The sequence below is a fragment of the Manis javanica genome, chromosome 8 (genome assembly GCF_040802235.1).
Source record: "Manis javanica isolate MJ-LG chromosome 8, MJ_LKY, whole genome shotgun sequence".
NCBI classification, from domain to species: domain Eukaryota; kingdom Metazoa; phylum Chordata; class Mammalia; order Pholidota; family Manidae; genus Manis; species Manis javanica.
This window is the reverse complement of record NC_133163.1, coordinates 54,186,990-54,214,151: the sequence shown is the minus strand read 5'-3', so window position 1 is coordinate 54,214,151 and position 27,162 is coordinate 54,186,990. Positions and strand designations below refer to the sequence as shown.

The 27,162-nt window shown below is 36.9% G+C and overlaps 1 long non-coding RNA gene across 1 annotated transcript; it reads left to right on the top strand.

Annotated features, from left to right (window-relative positions):
* Positions 1-1,074: 1,074 nt before the first annotated feature.
* LOC140843263 (uncharacterized) lies at positions 1,075-26,131 on the top strand. The gene is made up of 4 exons (XR_012120875.1): positions 1,075-1,121; positions 1,498-1,640; positions 1,814-2,059; positions 25,688-26,131. It is a non-coding gene; the product is annotated as an uncharacterized lncRNA (long non-coding RNA).
* Positions 26,132-27,162: the final 1,031 nt, after the last annotated feature.

Sequence of the window (27,162 nt, the reverse complement as noted above, 5' to 3'; positions counted from 1 at the left end):
TCACAAGATTCAGAGGCTACGAGGGGATCCTGTTACATTTTAGGATGGAGACAGAAAAAAGGCACAGAGCCCATTTCTCAGAGGTAGGAATTATAAAATAATTAAGGTGCCTTGTCAGACCCTAGCAAGGAAACATCAATAGAACCTTAAGAACAAAAGTCAAATCCTACTGAGATGCAAAAAGAACGCCAAATTTTGAGTGATGTTTCAGCCACCTGTTTTCACAATCTCTGCTGCTGGCACTTTTGCAAAATGGGGCAGAAGCTGAGAGCCAAGTTTAGGAAGGGAGTGGGAGGTGGTGGGAGTGTATGAGGAGAAGCAGAGATGGGCTCCAGGGTAAGCCACTGTGTGCACCATGGTAAGAGGAACTGCTACTGATTAAATGTTTTTGACTGTGTTTGTTGAGCATGCATTTCTAAGTAAATTTTCATGATAAATACTATGAAAAAGGCACTTATTAATATTCCTGTTGTCAAAGATACCAAATTCCCAACATGTTTGGATTTGGAAGCACTGGTTATTGTTTTTCTTATTGCTGTTTGCTTGCAGGTCGTCAGGGAAACCTGGGCTGGGGCCCATACTACTTACCCAGAGAGGCACAAGGCCAGTGAGTTCTTTTACAAATTAAAGGAGTTAAGTTCCATTTCTGGCACCAAGTCTATTATATAAATTAAATGAAAATACTATGTTTTCAGGTACTTACCCCTGAAGATTAGATTTCAGAGTAATCAAACATATGAATTTTTAAATGTCTTAAAAACCTGTTTTCTTAAGAAAGAAGCTTTTTCACTTCTTCTGTGTTGTATCAAGAGATGTTCAGTATAGATTTGAACTCACAAAGGGCCTTTTCCCCCTATGTCTGTGCTCATAGGAACAGTCTTTGTTGACTTTGTACCTTTGATCACAGGATACAAATATCCTTATCTTATCAGCATACTCTGCATTCTTTTCTCCTAAACCTTCATCCATTACCACTGTTTGTGAAACACAGCTTCTTTTCTTTTTAACCAAAGCTGAATCTGTTTTCTATTTCCTAAGTTCTATTTCCTCACTACTTCTCACATGAGAAAACTGAAGCTTAGAGATGGTGAATTTACCCAAGTTCACACAGATCTGAATTGGTAAGTTAGAACTTGAACCTAGGTCTGTCTGACTCCCAGTCCCCTGCTCTGCCCTGCTGCACTGTTCTCCCTCACTCAAGTGCTAATAGAACTCCTGAGACAATGGAAAGTTTAATGTGAGCAAGAAGTGCCAAGGGGCCTGCAGTCTGGCTATATTTCTACACGGGAGCTGACTTTTTAAATTCAAAGCTTTGGAAAGTATGTTAAAAGTATGTTTAACAAAGTATGTTAAACAGGATCTTACTCTCTCTGAGTGTGTTTCTGTACCTAGAAGGTGCATTAGAACTATAACTATGCAAAAAAATGCCAAAGACATGAGAAAGCAGTGACACTATGTTTGATCTAAATAAGGCTAATACTTTAATAATATAATCAGGGCAGGCCTGGCACCAAGGATGGCTCTCAGAGGTAGATGTCCACTACAGGCAACACTGTGTAGTGGTTCTGAAAGCAAGTGTCAAAGTCAAACTACCTGCTTGAGAATCCCCAGCACACCTCTTTCTTCTTGTGCGACCATTGGTAAGTTTCCTAAACTCTGTCTGCCTTAATTTCCTCACTAACAAAATAAGAATAGTAATAGTATCTATGTCACAGTTTCATTGTGAGGATAAAACAAGTTAATACATGTAGACCACTTATAAGTATGCTTATTATTTAGCAAGCACTCAATAAGTTACTCTTATAATCAACAGGTGAAATGGGATTGACAGAAGAGACACATCCAACCCTCCACTGTCTGCTCTTATTATCTTAGATTGGCAAGTTTGAGACATTGTATGGCACCATGTAAAAAAAATCAGTTGACAAAGACAGCTTGGTCTCAAAAACACAGGCTACTTTTGCATGTGGGATAAGAATAAAAAGACTGCTGGCCACACTGGACATCCTACGCATCTTGATAGAAGAACCCAGCCAGTTTCTAAGAGAAGGTGTTGCTGGTAAGCGTTATCAGGCTATGGCTCAGGGGCACATGTGTGCTTATACTGGGAATGTAGAACATATTGATTCAGGGGAAGCAAAACTTAATCTAAGCAGACTGCTGTGGGGAGCTGTGAGCAGGCAGTCATGCTCAAGATTTGCTTGTTCCGTGCACATTTATTATTTTGCTTACCAAGCATTTATCTGCCCTTCAAGGTACCATATCTTGAAGATTTCTCTAAAGTTTTCTAAAAAACCACCCCTTACTATCTGGTTCCTGTGGTGTTCCAACCTAAAAAAGGGGACATGCAACCCATACTTTACTAGTCCTTTGGTTCAAGATTACATTTGTAACCCAAGTTTTTCCAATCAGAGTGAATGCCAGCATTTGATGGGAGTCCCCAAAAGAAGTTGCTTCCATTTCTACTTTTTAGCCTAGGAAAGTGTAGGCTTAGAACTGCTGGGTGACATTTTTTTTCCCCTCTAGAAACTGAGAATTAAATCAACAGAAAAAGAGATAAGAAGTAAAGAGGGGGATGAAGTCCTGACAACACTATTAGAACCCCTGACCAAGGCACATTTATATCTTGTCCCCTGGATTTTCAAACTATTTGAGACAATAACTTTCCCTTACTTTTTAAGCCAGTTAGAATTGGTTTATCTGTCACATGTGACAAAAAGAATCCTAACTGATACACTTAGGAACCGAGAAAGATAGTCTAAATCTGCTGGTTGAAGGCATCATTTCTATAGCTGACAGAAACTGGGTTAGTCAAATCTGACTGATTCACAGCATGCTCAGTGGTGCTCTTCAATGTCTTTGGATCTTTGTGCATGCTTACTCATGTTCACATTTAGCCCACATCTCATTTTGATAGTGTCCTTTTTTTGTAAATATCTCCAAACAATAGGAATAGAGGGAATCTTTCCCAATAGGAGAAATAAAATACCTTAAGTTTTACACATGTGGGTCCTATACCCTCATTTCCTTTTAAGTATGTTTGTAAGGCTCACAGCTCAAAATTGCTATTTTTTGACAAGTGTTAAGTGAAAACAAAAACAAAAAACCTAAATACATACTCTGGAATACTAATCAGGTTGAAAATAAACACAAAAACTTGGTGGCCAAAAGTGAAATAGTGAAAGATTTTTATTACTTTCCTTTAGGTTCCAATATATTTTGATAAACTAATGTTGTGTCCAGTTTCAGGTATGTCACTTATACTAACCTATAAAAGGCATTCAACAGACACTGTAGTAGACTGAGTACAATCAGGAGATAGAAACCACACAGTAGATTAAAAAGGGAAAGGTAGTATAAAGAAGTATTAAATATGATTTTAAAAGGGACTATAAAACATATGGAAACTCTATGTGGCACCTAGGATTGAGGTAGAGCAACCAAGGAAAGACAACCTTGGAAGGAGTTCAAGGAAGGTCGAAGGTATGGTTTGAGTACTGAATAGCAGAGAATTTTACTGGTTCAATCAGGCCTGCTGGTCTGGAGTTGCTGGGCAAGAAACAGGTACAAGTAGGAGAGTGGAAGAACACCAACTAGTGACATGGGTCTGCAGGAGGATCTGGGTGCTGATGGGAACAAGAGACCTTAAGGGCATGTGACATACAATAGCTCTGGTGGCAATGCCAAGATAGCTGTGGGAAGGTGATAGCCAGGCTGAGGCTGCAAGACTGTGGAAGAACTGTGCTTTGGCTGTGGGGGGAAGGGAGCCACCCAATCTCCTGACATCCACATCACCAATCCCTGTTTCTACATAAGAAATTGCAAGAGAGCTTCTTCCTCCTGCAGCATCCATCCAGTATACTCTGCTGGAAGATCTTAACATCACAGTCACTTTAAAGGAGAAATACTGAAGAATTTCATTGGTTATCACAAAGAATATAATGATGGGTGCATGCAGAGCAAAAAATTAATAACTGGCAGTCAAAAACAAAGTCAACTCTTCTCTATCCTATGAATCTTTCTCTATTTTTCTTCCCCTTTTCATTTTTTACATTCTTTCAAAACCAACATTTATTGAGTGCCTACTATTCATCAAGAAAAGGTGAAAAAATACAATACATGTCCCCAAGTGGTTGGGGGGGATTCGAACAAGGAAACATACAATTGAAATGCAATGTGGTAAGACTGCAATAGAAGTGTATTCACCAAATTAAGCTGTGCCTTTGGAACTCAAGAAAAGTTTCCATCAGGCAGACTGTTTCCCTATGTTGCAGCATGGCAGTGTTGAAAGACTTATAGCAAGTAACTAAAAATGACCGAAGTGAAGTGTTGAGGTTTGCCCAATTTGCGTTTTTGTGAATTTTAGTGCAATCAAGGTATTCTCAAAAATAACATCACTTTCATTTTCTTGAACATTGGTAGACTTTCTCAAGAGGGTGGAAACTTCAAGAACTACACATAAGTCTATGTGATTTAACTGCTGTACACCATCTTGATGTGCCCTTTGGAATGTTATATTCACAAGGCTATTGCTTTTGATAGGGAATAAAGGGCATACACATGAAGCTTTCAGCTTCTATGATCCTGAAATATGCAATAATAATGAATCAAAATACAACCTTGACCAGAGATAGGAGGCTCTCCTAAATTGATAAAAAAAAAAAAACAGTTGTACTTCTTAGTCTGGAATTTAGGCAAGAGATATGAGCTAGAAAGTATCAGTTTGAATGAGAGTGTATTAGGTTTTGTCGAAGTCATGGGATTCCTTAGAGAGGAGCTATAAGGAGAAAACAGAATTGTTTTAAGTAGGGCTCCTAGAAGTAGTCCAAGATGGAAATTCTTGTTCAGATTGTTTATTGAGAGAATGCTCTCAGAAGAAGGGAGTGGGAGAATCGAGACAGTGCAGGGAAAAAGGCTAAATAAGAAAGAATGTGCTCAGAGAGAACCTAGCTTCAGCTTAATCTCACTGGGAGGTCTGAATCAGCAATGTACCACAGAGTTGGCCCCACCTTGAGGCAAGAGGGCCAGATTTCTAGAGCCCTTCTCCTGTTAGCTGCAGGCTGCCCTGGGAAGGCAGTGGAGCATGATTTCCAGATAAGGTTGCTCTTTGTGGCAAGTCTTCAGAGAAGGCAGTCAGCTCTGAGCTATTAGCAGCCAATACTAACAGCAGCTGAGGAATTGGGTGCACTGGCAGGTAAAGGGGATCTGAATGGGGCCCCAACTGTGTCCCCAGCAAAGATCAAAGAATGAGCCCTGGGGAATCAAAACAGAGGAAGATGACTTTGAGGGAGACCAAGGAGGAGAGTCTAAGGATAAAGGTAATCAAAAGAGAATAGTACTAGTAGCAGAATAGCAGAATAGGTGCATCTGAATGTTACACCAGAAACTACAAACTCAAAATATGGGAAAGTGGAGCAGTTAAAAATAATTCTGTAGTCAGCTCATTGTCAGATTCTCAGATCATTACGCTAAATAGAATACACATCTAAGATTACACATATTTTGCATTGTTTGCTTGCTTTCATTTTCTAAAATGCTTTGTACAAAATAAAGCAAAACTGAAGTCTACACCAGGAGCAAGAACAGTCACTGCCCTCTTGTCCTAGCAGGATGCCAATCTCAGAGGGCATGGCCCAATTAATTAACCAATCCACCTGGAATGTGACAAATCACATGAAGGGGGACTTGGCAGTGGCTTCTAGGTCTACTGGCTTTCCTACCTGCTTTTACTGCAAGGCTTTGGGGAGATTTAAAAAAAAAGAGGTCTTCTTACTTTTATAAATGAGATTCTAGCCTATGCTATAGTAGTAAAATGAAATGGAAATGATACTGCACAAGTAAATAAGAAAACACTATGTGACAGTACTAGTAATTATTCACCTTGAGATGAAGAACACACCATAAGTAACAGTTTTGTTTAGATTATACTGCTTTATTATATGAAGTAGATAAAAATTTGTACTGGCCAAAAAATTAAAACTTTCCATTTCTAATTTTATTAAACATTGCTTTCTCATTAAGATTAAGCCACTTGAGCCAGTAGTAATTAACCCCTGATTATTTAAGCAAAGTCTTAGAGGAGTTACATACATGGTTCTTCACAAAGACTCAAGGAATATAGTCAGAATATAATGTTTTTATGCTTTTGTCTCTTACCTCCTTTTAAATATATTCAGTGGGGCTACTTTATCCTCTGCCTTTCGCTGAAAAGAGTCAGCCCAGTGATTTCCACAGCATTTGTCAAATGCACAGTCCCTAGTCTTCACACTCTCGGTATAACAGAATTTTACAGCTGTCTTGCTCTGATGGGGCAAATTTGTGGATTCTTCAAGAGATGTCCAGCATTAGATTGAACCTTCAGATGTGGTTCCTTGATCCAGGCTAATACACTCTCCTCCATGGTTTCTTTACACCCTCCGCAGTATGTGCTAACTTAGCTGTCACTTCTAACATCTCTTGAGTGCTCTCTAGGCTGCCCTATTGGGCAGCATTAGGGAGACACCCTCTTCCAGCTCCCTTGAGCCTGTGGCTCTACCCCAGTTTGGGACAACACTTCCTCAGCTATTGCTTCTACAGCCTCCAGGACTGCAGTATGAGCCCACTGGCCCCCGTGGCTCTTCTGCTAACAGGTTTCCAATCAAACTTTCGAAGTAATCTCCTTGAATCCCTCCTCTTTATGTAAAATGAAGGGGACATGCCATGTGGGAAGAGAAATATTCTTAAGTTTTTCAACTCCACTTTAAACTTCATAAAGGATCATCTGTTTCATGACTCCCTTTGGTGTCTTGCAGACATATTAACATCTCAGTTAAAACCTCTAATTTAACATCCTTTCACATTTAGAAAACAATGTGAAATAAACCCTATGTCTCATGTAAAAGCTTTGGGGGAGTTGCAATAGTGAGAATAACCCAATTATAATAAACGAAAGTTTATTATAAAAGGACAGAGATGAGCCCTGGTTCCAAGGACGAGTCTCATCGTGTTCTCAGGAGAGCCCTGAAATCAGAGCAGCCCATGCACGCAGGAGAACGCTCGGAATGTATGAGCGCTCTCCCTCAGAGCCTCGTGTGGGGACTCCCAGCACAGATAACTGCACCCCTGATTAGGCCAACTACTTTCTGATTCTTTGTTCACTATCCCCTGAAGAGAGGCCTCCTTTTTTTTTTTTTTTGGCCAAAATTATTTGTACTAGTACTGAGTTTGATTGGCCATTGAGGGTGGGTTAGGGAAGACTGACTCAGAGGTCACTTAAAACAACTTTTTTTTAGCCTCACTAAACTTAATATTTAAGGAGAATCACTTTCCCACTTAAAGTATTCAGTAATTATTTTAATTCTGTTTCCCTCTACTGGTATGGAACCATTCTAATCCAACTAACAGGAAAGAAATCTGCAACAGAAATACATCCAAACTTTGTAAGATTTGGGTAATTAACTTAAGGATGGTGCCAATGTACTTCCTCAAATTAATTTTTGCATTCAACCACAACTCATAAGGCTTCTTTACAATTTTCATTTCCTTATTTCTAAAATTCTAACAATATACTAAAAGCTTCACAGTTTATAAACCAAAAGACTGTGCTAATGTTTTATGGGTTTTATTGGTGGAAAAGACTATCTTGGGGATCCATAAGGATATGAAATTTTTCTTCCAAAGTAGTAATTCTATAATATTACACTAGATAGCCAAAATGTCACACTCATACATATGATATTGCACCAAACTCCACATATGCTTCAAAGTTTTTCACTTTCATCTAGAGTACTTATAAAAACCAATAGAATCACTTTGCATAAAAATTCAGTCCTGAGTTGTCTTTCTTTAACTAATTGTCACCTTAAAAGAATTAAAGAGAGCAAAAATCTAATCATTCATTTTAATGCAAGAAAAGATTATGAGCTTATCAAAAATGCCCTTTTAATTTATTAGCAGATTTATACAGAAATTGGCCATCCCTTCATCACCTGGCCAGATTTTGAACTTTTAAAATGTGATTAATTTTAGTCACTTTGAAGGTTTAGATGGAAAGACAACCTAATTTCAGGCAGATTTAAAACATTTCCTTTAAATAATTAATTAATTAATTAATTAATGTTCTGTTATATTCAGAAATCGATAAGCAATCAAACTTGTCTCCAGTGTTAATTGTCTGGAAATCACCTCTGAAGTATTTACAAAAATAACTGAGGGAGCAGGAATTGATTCCATTTTTCTTCACTATTGTCAAAACTATAACATGAATGTATAAAACTTTTGTAAATTATTTTTTCCCAAATCACCTTCTGCATAATGGCAATAGTAATGAAAGCAGAGCTCAGGTTTCAAGAAGAAAAATTTTGTAGGGAAAGTGTTAGGCAGGGTGATGAGAGAGATTCATGCAAGTTAGAAAAACAAAAGAATAAGGAAAAGAATTCTTACATTCTTATGGATGTTCTTATGAGGCTTCCTACTAAAAGAAGTTAAGCATTTGGCACGTCAGTGATTGTTTTTATAGCAGTAAAAAGAATGGAGAAAATAGCAAGGCATGTGCCCTAACCTTCCAGCCTACCAGCAGCAGTCCTCAGAAGTCTTCCAATGCCACCCACGTTCATTTTTCTGGTCTCAACACTTGAATCAACATTCCAAAAAGGATGTGTATCTACAATCAGAAACATTCATTACTTTTACATTTCCTTATCTTTATAGTAAAACATCTTAAATATTGGAGTGCATAAAATTCATCATGTAAACTTATGAAAAATATAGAATCCAGAACATAGATCATCACCACAATCATCATTGAAGATTCTTAAACAATAGATCAATATTGTAAGAAATGTGTAACTTTTTCTTGAACCACACTGGAAAAACACTGATCTAATTTTGAGGCTCACACTCAAGTTATCAAGAACTGTTGTTATGAAGACTATAATCAAATTTAACCTGTGGCATCAAAGCATTGATGTAAGAATCAAAATAAATACAGAGACAACAGATGTCAGATGATAGATTAGGTAGATAGATATAGATAGATGATAGATAGATATAGATAGATATAGATAGATGATAGATAGATAGATAGATAGATAGATAGATAGATAGATAGATAGATAGATAGATAGATAGATAGATAGATAGATAGATATAGATAGATAGATGATAGATAGATAGATAGATAGATAGATAGATAGATAGATAGATAGATAGATAGATAGATAGATAGACCGATCCAATGGGAAGAAATGCAAGGGCAGGTGAGAAGACAGAAAAGAAGATGAGGAGATGGAAATGTTTCTTTTTAAAAAATAAAGTAGCTAGGTTTAAGTCTACATGGTGCAAAACAACAATTTTAATTTTTACATGAAAGTGACTGGTTAGTTAGTGACATACAGACACTGTGTTTGGGTGCTTTAGAACAGGCTACATTCCTTTGGGATCCATCTCCTTTTCATCCTCCCTCAGTCTTTATCTCTCTCCCCCACACCCAGCTTATCTCCCTTTCCTCAGTTTTCTTCTCCTTTTTAAATTTCTTTTACTTTTTGCAGTCATTTCCTCCTGGTCATTTTATCAATTTACTATTTTATTATATCTTGTTCCTTCACCCACCTTCAACACAGGTAGTCACTTTTTTTTATAAGGGTATTGGAGATTTTTTGTTGTTGTAGTAATCATTAATCTACAATTACATGAAGACCATTACGTTTACTAGGCTCCCCCCTTCACCAAGTCCCCCCCACAAACCCCATTACAGTCACTATCCATCAGCGTAGTAAGATGCTATAGAATCACTACTTGTCTTCTCTGTGTTGTACAGCCCTTCCCGTGTCCCCCACACTATACATGCTAATCATAAGGCCCCTTGCTTCTTCCTCACCCTTATCCCTCCCTTCCCACCCATCCTCCCCAGTCCCTTTCCCTTTGGCAACTGTTAGCCCATTCTTGAGTTCTGTGATTCTGCTACTGTTTTGTTCCTTCAGTTTTTCCTTTGTTCTTATATTCCACAGATGAGTGAAATCATTTGGCACTTGTCTTTCTCCACCTGGCTTATTTCACTAAGCATAATACCCTCTAACTCCATCCATGTTGTTGCAAATGGTAGGATTTGCTTCTTATGGCTGAATAATATTCCATTGTGTATATGTACCACATCTTCTTTATCCATTCATCTACTGATGGACACTTTGGTTGCTTCCATTTCTTGGCTATTGTAAACAATGCTGCAATAAACACAGGGGTGCATCTGTCTTTTTCAAACTGGGCTGCTGCATTCTTAGGGTAAATTCCTAGAAGTGGAATTCCTGGGTCAAGTGGTATTTCTATTTTGAGCTTTTTAAGGAACCTCCATACTCCTTTCCACAATGGCTGAACTAATTTGCATTCCCACCAGCAGTGTAGGAGGGTTCCCCTTTCTCCACAACCTCATCAACATGTGTTGTTGTTTGTTTTTCGGATGGTGGCGATCCTTACTGGTGTGAGGTAGTCACTTTTATAGTGTGATTAAAAGGACTTCTGTCAGTAATGAAGAGAATTTGGTACTGGCACAAGAACAGACCCACAGACCAGTGGAACAGAATAGAAAGCCCAGATATAAACCCAAGATTATATGGTCAATTAATATATGATAAAGAAGCCATGGTTATACAACGGGTAAATGACAGCCTCTTCAACAGCTGGTATTGGCAAAATAGGACAGATACATGTAAGAGAATGACACTGGATTATTGTCTAACCCCATACACAAAAGTTAACTCAAAATGGATCAAAGACCTGAATGTAAATCATGAAACCATAAAACTTAGGAAAAAATCTCTTGGAAATAAACATGAGCAACTTCTTCATGAATATATCTTCCCAGGCAAGGGAAACAAAAGCAAAAATGAACAACTGGGACTCCATCAAACTAAAAAGCTTCTGCACAGCACAGGACACCATCAGTAGAACAAAAAGACATCCTACAGTATGGGAGAATATATTCATAAATGATATATCTGATCAGGGGTTGACATCCAAATTATATAATGCAACTCAACAAACAAAAAGCAAATAAGCCAATTAAAAAATGGGCAGAGGAGCTGAATAGACACTTCTCCAAAGAAGAAATTCAGATGGCCAACAGGCACATGAAAAGATGTTCCACATCGCTAATCATTAGGGAAATGCAAATTTAAACCACAATGAGAAATCACCTCACACCAGTTAGGATGGCCAACATGCAAAAGAAAAGACAAACAACAACAAATGTTGGCAAGGATGTGGAGAAAGGGGAACCCTCCTACACTGCTGGTGGGAATGTAAATTAGTTCAACCATTGTGGAAAACAGTATGGAGGTTCCTCAAAATGATCAAAATAAAAATACCATTTGAACCAGGAATTCCACTTCTAGGAATTTACCCTAAGAATGTAAGAGCCCAGTTTGAAAAAGACATATGCACCCCTATGTTTATTGCAGCACTATTTACAATAGCCAAGAAATGGAAGTGAACTAAGTGCCCATCAGTAGATGAATGGATAAAGAAGATGTGGTACATATACACAATGGAATATTATTCAGCCATAAGAAGAAAACAAATCCTACCATTTGCAGCAACATGGATGGAGCTAGAGGGTATTATGCTCAGTGAAATAAGCCAGGTGGAGAAAGACAAGTACCAAATGATTTCACTCATCTGTCGAGTATAAGAGCAGAGCAAAAACTGAAGGAACAAAACAGCAGCAGAATCACAGAACCCAAGAATGGACTAACAGTTATAAAAGGGAAAGGAACTGGGGAGGATGGGTGGAAAGGGAGGGCTAAGGGGGAAAAAGGGCATTACGATTGGCACACATAATGTAGTGGGGTGGCATGGGAAAGGCAGTATATACAGAGAAGACAAGTAATGATTCTGTAGTATCTTGCTACGCTGATAGACAGTGACTGTAATGAGGTGTGTGGGGGGGACTTGATAATAGGGGGAGTACAGTAACCATAATGTTGTTCAAGTAATTGTACATTAACAATACCAAAATTTAAAACCGTGAAAAGGACTTCTGTCAATCTAATGGCCTCCCTACTCCCTCTGGATGAAATTTTAGAGCTTCTTTCTTTTAGGTTAAATATTGCCTGATCCATCAACATCTCTTTTAAAAATCTATATGCTTCTGAAAGGGATAAATACTTCTGGAAGGTCAAGTCACTAGCCTCTGGAAATCCTTTTTCCCTGACAGTCAGGAACCAGCAGGCATGGCTTCTGACATAAAGGGAAAGTGTCTTGGCCTACATTAAAATGTGGAGACATTTCACAACATGTACACAATATATATGGAGTAACTGATTTTTACAACTTCAATTGTTTTAGACACACTTTTGATTGCTAGAAACAAAATTTCAACATGAAAACATTCCTCCAGACTCTCTTAGACTCATTGACAAATTGAAAAAATAAACTGAAGAGAACAGCAACTGTTATGCTTCAGAAGATTGGAGACTGTTGAGAATTAGGCTTGGGGTTGATTAATGATTGCGCATTGAGTCCCCTACACAGAATTTTATTGTTGTTAACAACCATTTGATCAATAAATATGAGAGATGCCCTCTAAAAAAAAAGAGAGAGAGAGAACAGCAATTGAAACTTTAGTGGAATGTCACAATGTCCTGAAAATATAGTTTTGAAACACACATACACATGCACACCGCAGATGAAGGACCTTTGGAGTCATGTTTCCCTATTTTCTACTGCCTTTCTTGACTAAAAATGTTCCATACCCTGCCTTAATAAAAAGTCCAAACTAGCGTTGCATTTGGCAATAATCATTGCTGGGAAATCTTTCTTAGGATTAACTAAAATTTCCTCATGTTATAGTTTAATTTTTTTTTCCTTTTTTTTGAATATAATGAAGATGAATAGCTAATCATGATCCTTTATTTAGTACTTTTCCATGATCTGTACTTAAATACAGAGGCTATTCCCATGTTCCTTTTGTCTTTTATAATTTATGCAACCCTTCAGCAGAGGTCCTACTAAGAATTTTTATTGCTTCTCCTTCCCTACAATTATTCACAACTGAAATCATTATTAAAGCTCATTTTCATATACTGCTTCTTTTTCAGGCAAACTTCAGCATTTTAAAATATTTTTAATACTTGGTACTTAAGAAACAGCATTTTTCAACATTAACTAGAAACAGAATGATTAAAGTTTAAATTCATTAGGCCCTCAATAAATGTTTATTGAATTCAGCTGAAGTGTCATAAATTTTTCTATTTTTAATCTTCATTATCATTTATTTTCTATTTTCACTTATGAGAAAACATTTCCATATTCCAATAGGTAGATTTAATTTTTTCTTCCTTGGATAATTCTTTATTCCCTGTTATTATGTGTAATATTTCAAACTAAAGTGTTATTGCAAGTCTCCTGTCCCCATGAGTCTTTTCTTATAATGAATAAATGTATTAAATTTCATCTCCTCTTAATAGTAATTCTTAACACCTACATGACTTGCAGGAACATTGCGAAGATTGATGAAGCCATGAACAAAACACTTGAAATTCCTCTTTATTGTTAAAAAGAAAAAAGGCTGTACAATGGAATATAGTAGTGTTGTATCTGTTTTTGTTTTTCCAAACATCCTATGATAATTCCTTAAAGGATCATTTTCTCAATTTTGTCTTAATAAAATTATGAGTAAACATGAACTTGATAGAATATGGATCCATTTTAGTAAGAGCTTATGCATTTCTACTTGTTACAGAAGATAGGTCCACCATTGTCCATTCAAATAACAAGCAAATGAGGCATGACCAAACCAATTGACTACAAATTCAGATACAGCATTTAATAGTATATGACAGAATTGGCTTTTTATAGCTAGTCCGTCAACCAGTGTAGATTAAATGCTGTCTCTTAAAATCAGGGACTATTAAACTCTCTTGCTAGGAAATAAGAGATTTTCAGGTAAGTTTCTTACTTCTCCCTATGTTAACTCTCCCCTTAATCTTATCTCCAATTGTTATTCACCAATCTTAATACAGTTGTTACTTCTCTTGTGATTTTGCATGGGAAAATAAGACTAAGCCTGACATCAGGAAACCTGGGTCCAAATCCTTCTCCACCACATACCAATTGAGTAACGTTGAGCAAATGCTTCTAAATCTAATTGCCTTGCATGGGATAAGAGAATAATATTTCCCCTTGCTAATCATAAAATTTTTAAGAGGACGGAATTAGAAAATGTGTGTGAAGGCACTGTATACATTTTCAATTACTTTACATGTATAAGACATTATGCCAGCCTGTCTACTTTATTGATACTTTATCCCTTAATTCCATCCTTTGACATATCATAATTTCAGATAAGAAACAAGTGAAGGGGAAAAGTCATTGGCAAACTAATAGGGTCTTCTCATTTATCCAGCCTTGATCTACATGTAGATTAAAAGACACTGGCTGTCTTTCCTTTATCCTTATCCATGCCTATTGAAATCCGACAAATCCTTCAAAGACCAGTTTAAATGTTACCTCCTCTGTTAAATGCTCTTCATTTCTCCAAATCAAAAGTAAATTTTTAAAATTTCTTTTTGTTCTTATAGCACCTCTCTTTATTCTACATGAATTCCAGTCTCCTGCAGGACTACAATGCAATTGAGATGAATGAAGGAATTATTTCTTTCCTTTTTAAGTATAATTGATACACAATATTATATTGGTTTCAGGTATGCAACATAGTGATTCAACAGGTATCTACAGTAAATGCTCACCCCAACTAATGTAGCTACTATCCGTCCACATAGAAAGATGACTTTTACCCTGTGACTAACATATTATGACTGAGATTTTGTGACTCTTTATTCCTTTCACCTATTCTACTCAACCACCCCAACCACTCCCTTCTCTGGTAACCACCAGTCTCTTCTCAGTGTTTATGAGTCTATTGCTGTTTTGTTCATTTGATTGTTTTGTTTCTATAGATTCCACATATAAGTGAAATCAGATGGTATTTGTCTTTCTCTGCCTGGCTTATTTCACTTAGCAAAACATCTTCTTGGCCCATTCAGGCTGTTGCAAATGGAAAGATAACTTTGTTTTTTTATGGCTGAATAATATTCCATTTTATAAATGTACCACCTCTTTTTCTTTCCTTGAAGAATCATTGATATACAATCTTATATTCATTTCAAATATACAACACAGTGGTTGTATATTTAATAATACCCGCATTATTAAATTCTCACCCACACTAGTAAGTTACTATCTGTCAGCATAGGAAGATGTTGCAGAATCACTGCCTATATTTTCCATGCTATCCTACCATCCCTGTGACTGACTTATATTATGACAGAATTTTTTGCCCCTTCATACCCCTCACCATCCCCACCTACCCACTCCAACCCCTTCCCCATGGTAGCTACCAGTCACTTTTCAGTGTCTATGAGTCTATTGTTACTTTATTCATTTTGTTTTGTTTTGTTTTTAGATTCCACAAATAAGTGAAAGCAGGTGGTATTTGTTTTTCTGTGCCTGGCTTATTTCACTTAGCATAAGAACCTCTAGGTCCATCCACATTGTAACAAATGGCAGGATTTCTTTCTTTTTGTGACTGAATAATATTCCATTATGTATATGAACCATACCTTTATCCATTCATCTGTTGATGGATATGTTGGTTGCTTCCATATCTTGGCTATAAGCATACCAGTGTATGTATCTTTTAGAATCATGGATTTTATTTTCTTCCAGCAAATTCCTAGAAGTGGAGATACTGGGTCCTATGGTATTTCTATTTTTAGGTTTTTGAGGAACATCCACACTGCTTTCCACTGTGGCTGAATCAATTTACATTCCCACCAATAGAGTAGGAGGGTTCCCTTTTCTCCACATCCTCACCAACACTTGTTATTTCTTCTCTTTTGGATAGTGGCCATTCTGACTAATATCAGAAACATATCTCATTGAGGTTTGATTTGCATTTCCACGATGATTAGTGATGAGGATAATCTTTTCATTTGCCTATTGGTACATTCCTAAAATTGTACATTAGTGGAACCTTGACATAACTTTTTGAATTCAGTTCCCTTGTTCTGGGGGTACAAAGAGATCAGTCCCTACTTTCAAAGAGTTCTTATTGAATGGGGGGAAAAGAAATATATAAATCTTCTATTACTATATAATATAAAAGACATCAGTACAGGTCTCCATGAGCTCATAGAGGAGAGGTTACCTGGTCAGTCTTTGGACAGAACACAGACAAATATCATGAGGAGTTGAGTCTTAGACATAGAGGTATGCTAGGCAAATGAGGTGGTAGTAATGGGTGAGTGACTTCCAGCCAGAAGGGGCAACATGAGAGGAAAGCCAGTACTGATAGAGAGCATCACATTTTTATATCTTCAAATTGTTGAGATTGTCTGGGGCATAAAATTTGAGGGTAACAATGATGAGAGAAGTTTCTGCTGGAGAAGCAAGCAGAGGATTGTGAAAGACTTGTAAGGAATTTTAGTTTTATATGAAAGTAGTAGATGTCTGTTGAAGGATTTGAAGTGTGAAGCTAACAATGATTAGATATGCAGCTTAGAAAGAATTTTTCTGATAGAAGTGTAAAGGATATATTTCAATCAGAGGATTTGGGGTGTAGAGATACTTGCTGGATGGCTACTGAAAGAATCCAAATGAGAAATGAGGATGCAAGTAAAGCATTGACAGGAGGAGTAAAGAGGATGTGACATATACACCCGCTATTAGGGAGAGGGAATAGAATTTGGTGATAGATTGGATGGAGGTGACAGAAAAGAGGAGGATTTGTAAATCCATGTGGATAGAGGTGTCATTTATAAGATGGGGAATCTTAGTGATATTAGCAGGTTTGGGTAAGATTATAAATTGAGTTTGGGGCATGTTGAGTTCTAAATGCTTGTGTGACATTCAAATGGAGATGAGAACTAGGTGAGGTCATCCAGGGAGCAGAGGCACCTTAACTAAAGTGTAATGGTTGTTGTGCTGACAGGGGACTAAAGCGCTCTAATAGTAGATTTGGTCAAAAGGACAGAGTGTTTCTGTTGTGGTACTTTTGACTTCGATAAGATAATTGAAAATTTAACAGTGTCCCAGAACACACAGAATGATTGCTTCTCTTTCATAAGTTTGAGGGCTTTTCCTGTGTCTAATGAGCTGAGAATCTTTTCTTCTCTGAGGAGTTGTAGCATCTTCTTGGGATAGTGAAAGACGTTTTTAGAACTGAGTGCAACAGTATTTACAGTTAAAAGATAAAGAGAGAGAAAAAGCCAATGGAATAAGCTAAAAAACAAACAGAGAAGGACTTCCAGTTGCCCTAAGCAATATGTAAAGGGATGGAAGTACCAGGAAAGCATATTGGGAAGAAATCTTAGAGAGGATTTTAACACATCAAAGAGGTACTAGTGAATAAACACAGAGAAACAAAGGAAAATTTAAATTAAGTACCATTGACATTTGGTTTAGCATGTGAGGAGATTTTAAAGAAAGTAGTGATATGGGAACAGAGATCATATTGTTTGTATGAAAAAGAATATGTGCTGCATGAAGATGTGACTGAGAAGGCCTTAACATCCCCCTCTGCTTGACTGAAATTTGGACAGGTCTCTCCCCTTGACCTCTAGATTCCTAGAAAATTTACAAAAGCATTTGCTATTGTAAATCCATTTTCTGCTCCTTCTAGACATAAATCTCCCAGTCTCTTGTCAGTTTTACAACACAGGATGTTCTTCTCAAGGACTCTGGAGTCATTCCTTTGAAATATAATAAAGCAGGTAAGTTCCTATCTCCTCTGTGGGAGTGTAGGAGCCTAACTTCCATTAGCATCAATTAGCAACTCATCAATCACACTGATTAACCTCCCCCCTACCCAACATCTTCAAGCCCACCCCAGTGCTTCAAAATCCCATGGTTTTTGTTTCATTGGAGTTCATCTCTTTGCCCTATTGTAAAGCTCCTGATCCCTATTCTAATAGTCTTGAATAAGGTCTTCCTTGACTGTCTAACTCTGCTCAGTAAAATTTTCCTTCAGATTTGACAGATAAAGTAGATTTTTTTTCCAAAAAACATAGCAGTGGTTCTAGGAAACTTCAACACACCACTCACTCCACAGCACAGATTCACCAGACAGAAAATAAGTAAGGACACCGAGGCACTGAACAACACACTACACATTCTACAGACATCTACAGACATCTACAGAACACTCCACCCAAAAGCAGCAGGATACACATTCTTCTCAAGTGCACATGGAAAATTCTCCAGAATAGACCACATACTAGGTGACAAAAAGAACCCCAGTAAATTTTAAAAGATTGAAATTCTAGCAACCAACTTCTCAGATCACAAAAGTATAAAACAAGAAATTAATTGTACAAAGAAAAAACAGAAAGGCTCACAAACACATGGAGGCTTAACAACATGCTCCTAAATAATCAATGGATCATTGACCAAATTAAAATAGAGATGAAGCAATATATGGAGACAAATGACAGCAACAGCACAAAGCTGCAACTCCTGTGGGACACAGTGAAGGCAGTTCTAACAGGAAAGTATATACCAATGCAAGCCTCTTTAAACAAGGAAGAACAATCCCAAATGAATAGTCTAAAGTCAGAATCATTGAAATTGGAAAAAGAAGAACAAATGAGGCCCAATGTCAATAGGGAGGGACATAATAAAGATCAGAGAAGAAATAAATAAAATTGAGAAGAATAAAACAATAGAAAAAAATCAATGAAACCAAGAGCTGGTTCTTTGAGAAAATAAACAAAATAGATAAGCCTCTAGCCAGATTTATTAAGAGAAAAATAGAATCTACACACATCAACAGAATCAGAAATGAGAAAGGAAAAATCACAACGGACCCCTCAGAAATACAAAGAATTATTAGAGAATACTATGAAAACCTATATGCTAACAAGCTGGAAAACCTAGGAGAAATGGATAACTTCCTAGAAAAATGCAACCTTCCAAGACTGACCAAGGAAGAAACAGAAAATCTTAACAGACCAACGAAATTGAATTGATAATCCAAGAACTACACAACAACAAAACCACTGGGTCAGATGGACTCACCACTGAATTTTATCAGACATATAGAGAAGAAGAGAAGACATAATACCCATTCTCCTTAAACTTTTATAAAAAATAGAAGAGGAGGGAATACTTGCAAACTCATTCTATGAAGCCAGCATCACTCTAATACCAAAACAAGCTAAAGACCCCACAAAAAAAAGAAAATTACAGACCAATATCCCTGATGAACATAGATACAAAAATACTCAACAAAATACTAGCAAACTGAATTCAAAAATACATCAAGAGGATAATACACCATGATCAAGTTGGATTCATCTCAGGGATGCAAGGATGGTACAACATTCGAAATTCCATTAACATCATCCACCACATCAACAAAAAGGAGGACAAAAACTACATGATCATCTCCATAGATGCTGAAAAAGCATTTGACAAAATTCAACATCCATTCATGACAAAAACTCTCAACACAATGGGTATAGAGGGCAAGTACCTCAACATAATAAAGGCCATATATGAGAAACCCACAGCCAACATCATACTGAACAGTGAGAAGCTGAAAACTTTTCACCTAACATTGGGAACCACATGGGGATGCCCACTCTCCCCACTGTTATTCAACATAGTACTGGAGGTTCTAGCCATGGCAATCAGACAAAACAAAGAAATACAAGGCATTCAGATTGGTAAAGAAGAAGTCAAACTATCACTATATGCAGATGACATGATATTGTACATAAAAATCCCTAAAGACTCCACTGCAAAACTACTGGATCTAATATTAGAATTTAGCAAAGTTGCAGGATAAAAAATTAATACACAGAAATCTGTGGCTTTCCTATACACTAATGATGAAATAGCAGAATGATAAATCAAGAAAACAATTCCATTCAGAATTGCATCAAAAAGAATAAAATACCTAGGAATAAACCTAACCAAGGAACTGAAAGACCTATACCCTAAAAACTACAAGACACTCTTAAAAGAAATTAAAGAGGCCACTAACAAATGGAAATTCATCCCATGCTCTTGGCTAGAAAGAATTAATATTGTTAAATGGCCACCCTGCCTAAAGCAATCTACAGAATCAATGCAATCCCTATCAAATTACCAACAGCATTCTTCAAGGAACTGGAACAAATAGTTTTAAAATTCATATGGAACCACAAATGACCCCAAATAGCCACAGCAATCCTGAGAAGGAAGAATAAAGCACGGGGTTATGGTCCCTGACTGCAAGCTCTACTACAAAGTTACAGCAATCAAAAGAATTTGGTGCAGGCAGAAACAAACCCATGGATCAGTGGAATAGAATAGAGAGCCCAGATATAAATCCACACATATATGGTGAATTAATATACAATAAAGGAGCCATGGACATACAATGGGGAAATGAGAGACTCTTCAACAGCTGGCGTTGGCAAAACTGGACAGCTACATGTAAAAGAATGAACCTGGACCATAGTCTAACCCCATACACAAAAGTGAACTCAAAATGATTCAAAGACCTGAATGTAAGTCATAAAATCATAAAACTCTTAGAAAAAAACATAGACAAAAATCTCTTGGACATAAACATGAGCAACTTCTTCATGAACATATCTCCCCAGGCAAGGAAACAAAAGCAAAAATGAACAAGTGGGGCTATATCAAGCTGAAAAGCTTCTGTACAGCAAAGGGAACCACCAATAGAACAAAAATGCATCCTACAGTATGGGAGAAAATAATCATAAATTTTAGAACCAATAAAGGGTTGACATCCAAAATAAATAAAGAACTCACACACCTCAACAAACAACAAGCAAATAATCCAATTAAAAAATGGCCAGAGGAGCTGAACAGACACTTCTCCAAAGAAGAAATTCAGATGGCCAACAGACACATGAAAAGATGCTCCATAATGCTAGTCATCAGAGAAATTCAAATTAAAACCACAATGATATATCATCTCATACCAGTTAGGATGGCCAACATCCAAAAGACAAACAGCAACAAACGTTGGCAAGGATGTGGAGAAAGGGGAACTCTCCTACACTGCTGGTGGGAATGCAAATTAGTTCAACCATAGTGGAAAGCAGTATGGAGGTTCCTCAAAAAACTCAAAATAGAAATATCATTTGACCCAGGACTCCCACTCCTAGGAATTTACCCTAAGAATGCAGCAGCCCAGTTTGAAAAAGACAGATGCACCCATATGTTTATCGCAGCACTATTTACAATAGCCAAGAAATGGAAGCAACCTAAGTGTCCATCAGTAGATGAATGGATAAAGAAGATGTGGTACATATACACACTGGAATATTATTTAGCCATAAGAAGAAAACAAATCCTACCATTTGCAGCAACATGGATGGAGCTAGAGGGCATTATGCTCAGTGAAATAAGCCAGGTGGAGAAAGACAAGTACCAGATGATTTCACTCATCTGTGCAGTATAAGAACAAAGAAAAAAACTAAAGGAGCAAAACAGCAGCAGACTCACAGAACCCAAGAATGGACTAACAGTTACCAAAGGGAAAGGGACTGGGGAGGATGGGAGGGAAGGGAGGGATAATGGGGGGGAAAAAAGAAAGGTGGCATTACGATTAGCATGTATAATGTGTGTGTGAGCACGGGGAGGGCTGTGCAACACAGAGAAAACAAGTGGTGATTCTACAGCATCTTACTACGCTGATTGACAGTGACTGCACTGGGGTATGTGGGGAGGACTTGGTGATGGGGGGAGTCTAGTAAACATAATGTTCCTCATGTAATTCTAGATTAATGATACAGAAAAAAAAAACATAGCAGTGAAGAGAAGAAAGAGGGTAGAGTTTGAGAAGGACTTACTGTCAAAGATTTGTTATTTACAATGATAGGAAAGATATGGACATGTTTCTATATCCATACAATAGAGCTGTGTCTTAAAAGCTCTAACTCCTAACTTACATCTAGGATCTTGTACTTGACTCAGTCTCTTAGAACTCTTTCCTTTTACCTCTGGCTTGGTATCAGGATTCTTTCTACCTATTGGCTGTCATGGCAGTTCATTGATTGTGTTTGTACCACCCTTTCCTCCCACAACTGAGTTGACTATCCTTTTAAAATATACTTTTATTTTCTGTTTCTAACCCCAGACCAGTACTCTTTTCTTGAACACAATAGACTTGTTAGTCTTTCCTCCAGCACTTCCCCTTTCCCTATTTCTCATCCTCCACAGGTGGAATATTCAGAATAATACCTTTAACATTTAACATTAAATACCATATAATGTAATATGAAAATACACACATGAGCTTAAAGTGATTTCTGTCTTTTTCCTGCTATTATTATTTTTTTCATCCATCCATCCAAATAACAAACATTTATTATGCTGTGTAGTTTGTTTGACCCTGGAAATATAGAAATGATTAGCAATATTATATAATATATAAAATCTACTGACTCTTCTGCACCAGATGTTGAACTAAATGTTTTGAGTACATTAATTTATTTATTCCACAAATCTGTAATAATAAAAAAATTATGCTAAGGAACTGGCTCATGAGACTGTGGAGGATGACAAGTCCAAAACTGCTGGGCCGGCCAACAGCTAGAGACCCAGGGAAGCGCTCTGTTGCAGCTCAAGTCTAAGGGCAGTTTAGAAGCAGAATTCCCTCTTCCTTTGGAGACAACCACCTTTTTCTCATAAGGATAGATTGGATGAAGCTCACCCACATGTGGAGAGTAACCTGTTTTACTCAATGTCTACTGAATTAAATGTTAACATCATCTAAACAATAAACTTCCCAGCGATATCTAGACTACTGTTTGACCAAATATCTGGGTGCTGTGGCCTGGCCAAGTTGACACATAAAATTAATAATTACACTGTTTTACATATATTATGTCTTTATATCTCTCAACACCCTTATGTATTATTATTATTATCACTGCTGTTTTATAGATGCATAAATTAAGGAAAAGAGTATAAGTGGTTTGCCTTGATGACGGGGTTAGTAAATTGTAGAACAGGATTTAAACAGGTAGTCAGATTCAAAGCCAGTTCTCAAAGCTACGATGCTTCCACTTGCGAGTGAAGAAAGGAAGGCATAGAATAGTTATGTGTCTGGTCTATGTCACTCAGCTAGTAGGTGATGGAACCTTGTCTCCACACAAAATATGTTTGCAATCTCTGCCTCTGGACATCTCTCAGTCTATTAGGGAAGTATATGTGGAAACAAATAATTTGCACTGATAGGAAATGAAACTCCGGAGAGACTAGGATCTTCCCTGCAAGTAGGACTTCTGAACCTGTCTCTAAAATTAATAAGGCTTTATTAGTTGGACAAAAGCATATTCTTGGAAAAGGTTATGTCATATGAAAGGAAGTCAGTATAAACCGAGTTGGTGTATTTGGGATAAACATTCTGGTATTGCTTGTATTGGTATAGAGCACCAGTGAGGGTTTGAGGATGTGGTGAGTTGGAGATCAGATGATGGACTTTATTTTGGGGTTGGTAGGGAGCCAGTGAGGAGTTCTGAAGAGGGAGAGACAGTAGGTTTTAGTTTTAATAAAGATGCTGTGGTCAGTAAGAAAAAAATGTGAAATGTTTTGAGGTAAAACAAAAACATTACTAGGTGTGTTCAATAAAAATGTCTGTGTTGTCTACAGCACACCCTTCTAGGTTATTTGATTCTATGAAGTTTGCTCTTTTCATTGTCTGAGCTATTTAAAACCCTGCACATTGTTGATTATGACTTCAAAGGACTCTTGTCCATAGATGTGCAAATGAATTCTGTTAATAACCACAAGGGTTTTGCCTTGGTTGACAGAGCTAGTAAACTGTAGAATAGGGATTGAAACAGGTAATCTAATTCAAAGCCAGTGCTCAAAACAGCAGTGTGGGAAGGAAAATCGATTTCCTTTTCTGCTTTGGAAAAATTCAGTTTTGCAACTATTTATAAATTCAGTACAGGTTTAAAAATGGGCCAACAGGCACATGAAAAGATGCTCCACATCACTAATCATCAGGGAAATGCAAATTAAACCTCAAAGAGATATAAATTTGTGATATTAGTTAGAATGGCCACTATCCATAAGTCAAGAAATAACAAGTGTTGGTGAGGATATGAAGAAAAGGGAACCCTCCTACACTATTGGTGGGAATGTAAATTGGTTCAACCACTGTGGAAAGCAGTGTGGAGGTTCCTCAAAAACCTAAAAATGGAAATACCATAGGACCCAGTATCTCCATATCTAGGAATTTACCGGAAGAAAATAAAATCCATGATTCTAAAAGATACATGCACTGGTATGCTTATAGCCCAGATATGGAAGCAACCAACATACCCATCAACAGATGAATGGATAAAGGTATGGTTCATATACATAATGGAATATTATTCAGCCACATAAAAGAAAGAAACCCTGCCATTTGTTACAACATGGATGGACCTAGAGGTCTGCTAAGTGAAATAAACCAGGCAGAGAAAACAAATACCACCTGCTTTCACTTATTTGTGGAATCTAAAAACAAAATGAACAAAGTAACAATAGACTCATAGACACTGAGAAGTGACTAGTGGTTACCATGGGGAAGGGGTTGGAATGGGTAGGTGCGGATGGTGAGGGTTATAAGGGGGCACAAAAATTCTCAATCATACTGCTGGTCATGGGGATAGTAGTACAACATGGGGAATTAGGCAGTGATTCTGTGTTATCTTCCTGTGTGGACAGATAGTAACTGCAGTAGTGTGGGTGAGGATTTAATAATGTGGGTAACTGTTGAACCACTGTATTGTATATGTGAAACTAATATAAGATTGTGTATCAATGATACTTCAATGAAAGAAAAAGAGGTGGTACATATATAAAATGGAATATTATTCAGCCATAAAAAAACAATTATCTTTCTATTTGTAACAACATGGATGGACCTAGAGGGTGTTATGCTAAGTGAAATAAGCAAGGCAGAGAAAGACAAATACCATCTGATTTCACTTATATGTGGAATCTAGAAAAACAAAATAAAGAAAATGAACAAAATAGCAGTAGATTCATAGATACTGAGCAGAGACTGGTGGTTAGTGTTGGGGAGCAATGAGGTGGGTGTGTGAAATAGGTGAAGGAGATAGAGTCACAAAATCCCTATGATAATATAAATTTGTCATGGGGTTGAGAATACAGCATAAAGAATATAGTCAGTAATTCTGTAATATTTTTTTATGTTGAAAGACAGTAAGTACACTGGTTGCGGTGAGCATTTAATAATGTAGATAGCTGTTGAATCACAATGTTGTATACTTGAAAAAATCTAATATTGTATATCAACTATACTTCAATAAAAAATACATATATCAAAATAAATAAATAATAACCAATTGTATGATGCATATAAGCCTCCAGGTCAGATGCATGTAAAGCTGGGTTCCATGACAACAAAGAGAAATTTATCATTTATGTTAGTGTGACGCCCCCATCTAGAAACTTAGGGAACCATAGCCTATTGGACATCCTAATGTCTGTAACACTTAAATGTACAAGTGAATTATGTCAATTATACTTCAGTTTGAAAAATACAATTCAGTATTGTAAGTTAAAGTTGAAAGATGGAGAAAAGCAGAGGCAATCATATGATCTGCAATGTTACTCAAATTATCTATATCTACACAGCCACTTTAATTTGAGAGTTCAAAGATGTCTCAAAATTTTCCAGGGTCTCAAAGGAACAATTTTCTCAAGATCTCCAGTCAATCTGGGGCCCCCAAAGACTGAAGCTCCTATGCTCTATGGCCAGAAAAACAATAGGGAAACTTCTGACTACACCATGAGGATCGGCCAATTTCTTCTTCCAGCCCACACCTCTCTGTATAGCTATTTTTGGATACCCTCAATACCAACACAGATGACCACTATATTCTATACCTCAAACTCAGTGTCAATTATTCCCATTTCTATGCTGGTAGACTAACTTAAGTTCTTAACGATTTGTGGATACTGCTCCCTAAAAAGTATTCTCAGGTTATTTGACTGACTAATGCAATGGTTCTGAAACCTACATGCACAGGAAAATCACCCTGGAGACATTTGTTAAATAAATAAAAAATATTTGCTGAGTCCCATCTCTAGTGATTCTGTTTTTATTAAGTGCTCAATATAATTCAAATGGATCTCATCCTTGAACAAGAATTTAAAGACCACTGCTAAAGGATGGATTCTACCTTGACTACCTCTGCATTTAATCATTGACATTGTGGGTTACATATTCCTTTCTTTCTGCAACTCTTCTTTAAGAAAGATATGAAACAAACCTCAGGAAAATTTTGTGATTTAGGTTGCAAAGCACAAGTTTTCTGGTAGTGAAACTCCAACAAATGTCTCTTCAGGAGGCCAAACACATTTTTCTCTGAGATGCCCCCACGTTAAAACAACTGTAGCACACTGAACAAGACATCAAAGACAAACAGCCAAAGGTTTGAATGGCAACTCTTTATTGTTTTTTCTTATTGATTAGATATATTTGAAAATATTCTGAGTTATACAAAGAACTCTGCAACATGAGGTATTATTACCACCTTAATATTTTGATACTGAATGTACATCTTTTGCCTATGGCACTCTTATTGGAGAAAGCTGTTTCTTAAAGAAGCTATGAGAAATGATGTTTGCAGAATTATGTTTCAAAGAGAACCAGTTCATGTTACCAAGATTTTCATTAGTATTGTTTATGATCTTTGATACTTTTGAACCATCGTGATTAGATTTATTTTTATCAACTTCTTGTAGAGGTGTTGTGTGCCCATTAAAAAAACTCTGTAGTGAATGTCTTCAAACTATTTCAAGTCACCCAACATCTACTAGGACTGATAGACCAGAATAACTTGAATAATTTTAACTACAAAACTGCACAAGGAAATGATCATAGTTTAAGTGGGAGATAGAAGTGGAGGACAGTGTTCATTGAAAATGTTATAGATTTTGGTCTCACAAGCAAGACTTCATCACTATTTAAATAGAAACCATGTGTTGTTTTTTTTTAAGTCACAAATGATTCTCTAAGTTCTAGAGCATTTTAAATTTGGAAGGAATGCTTTATAATACTGATGTAAACTAGGCTAATTTCCTTAATGTTATTGTGCCCAAGAGTCAGTGGAAGAACAAAAATATATTTCTGGCAGTTAAAAAGTCAGT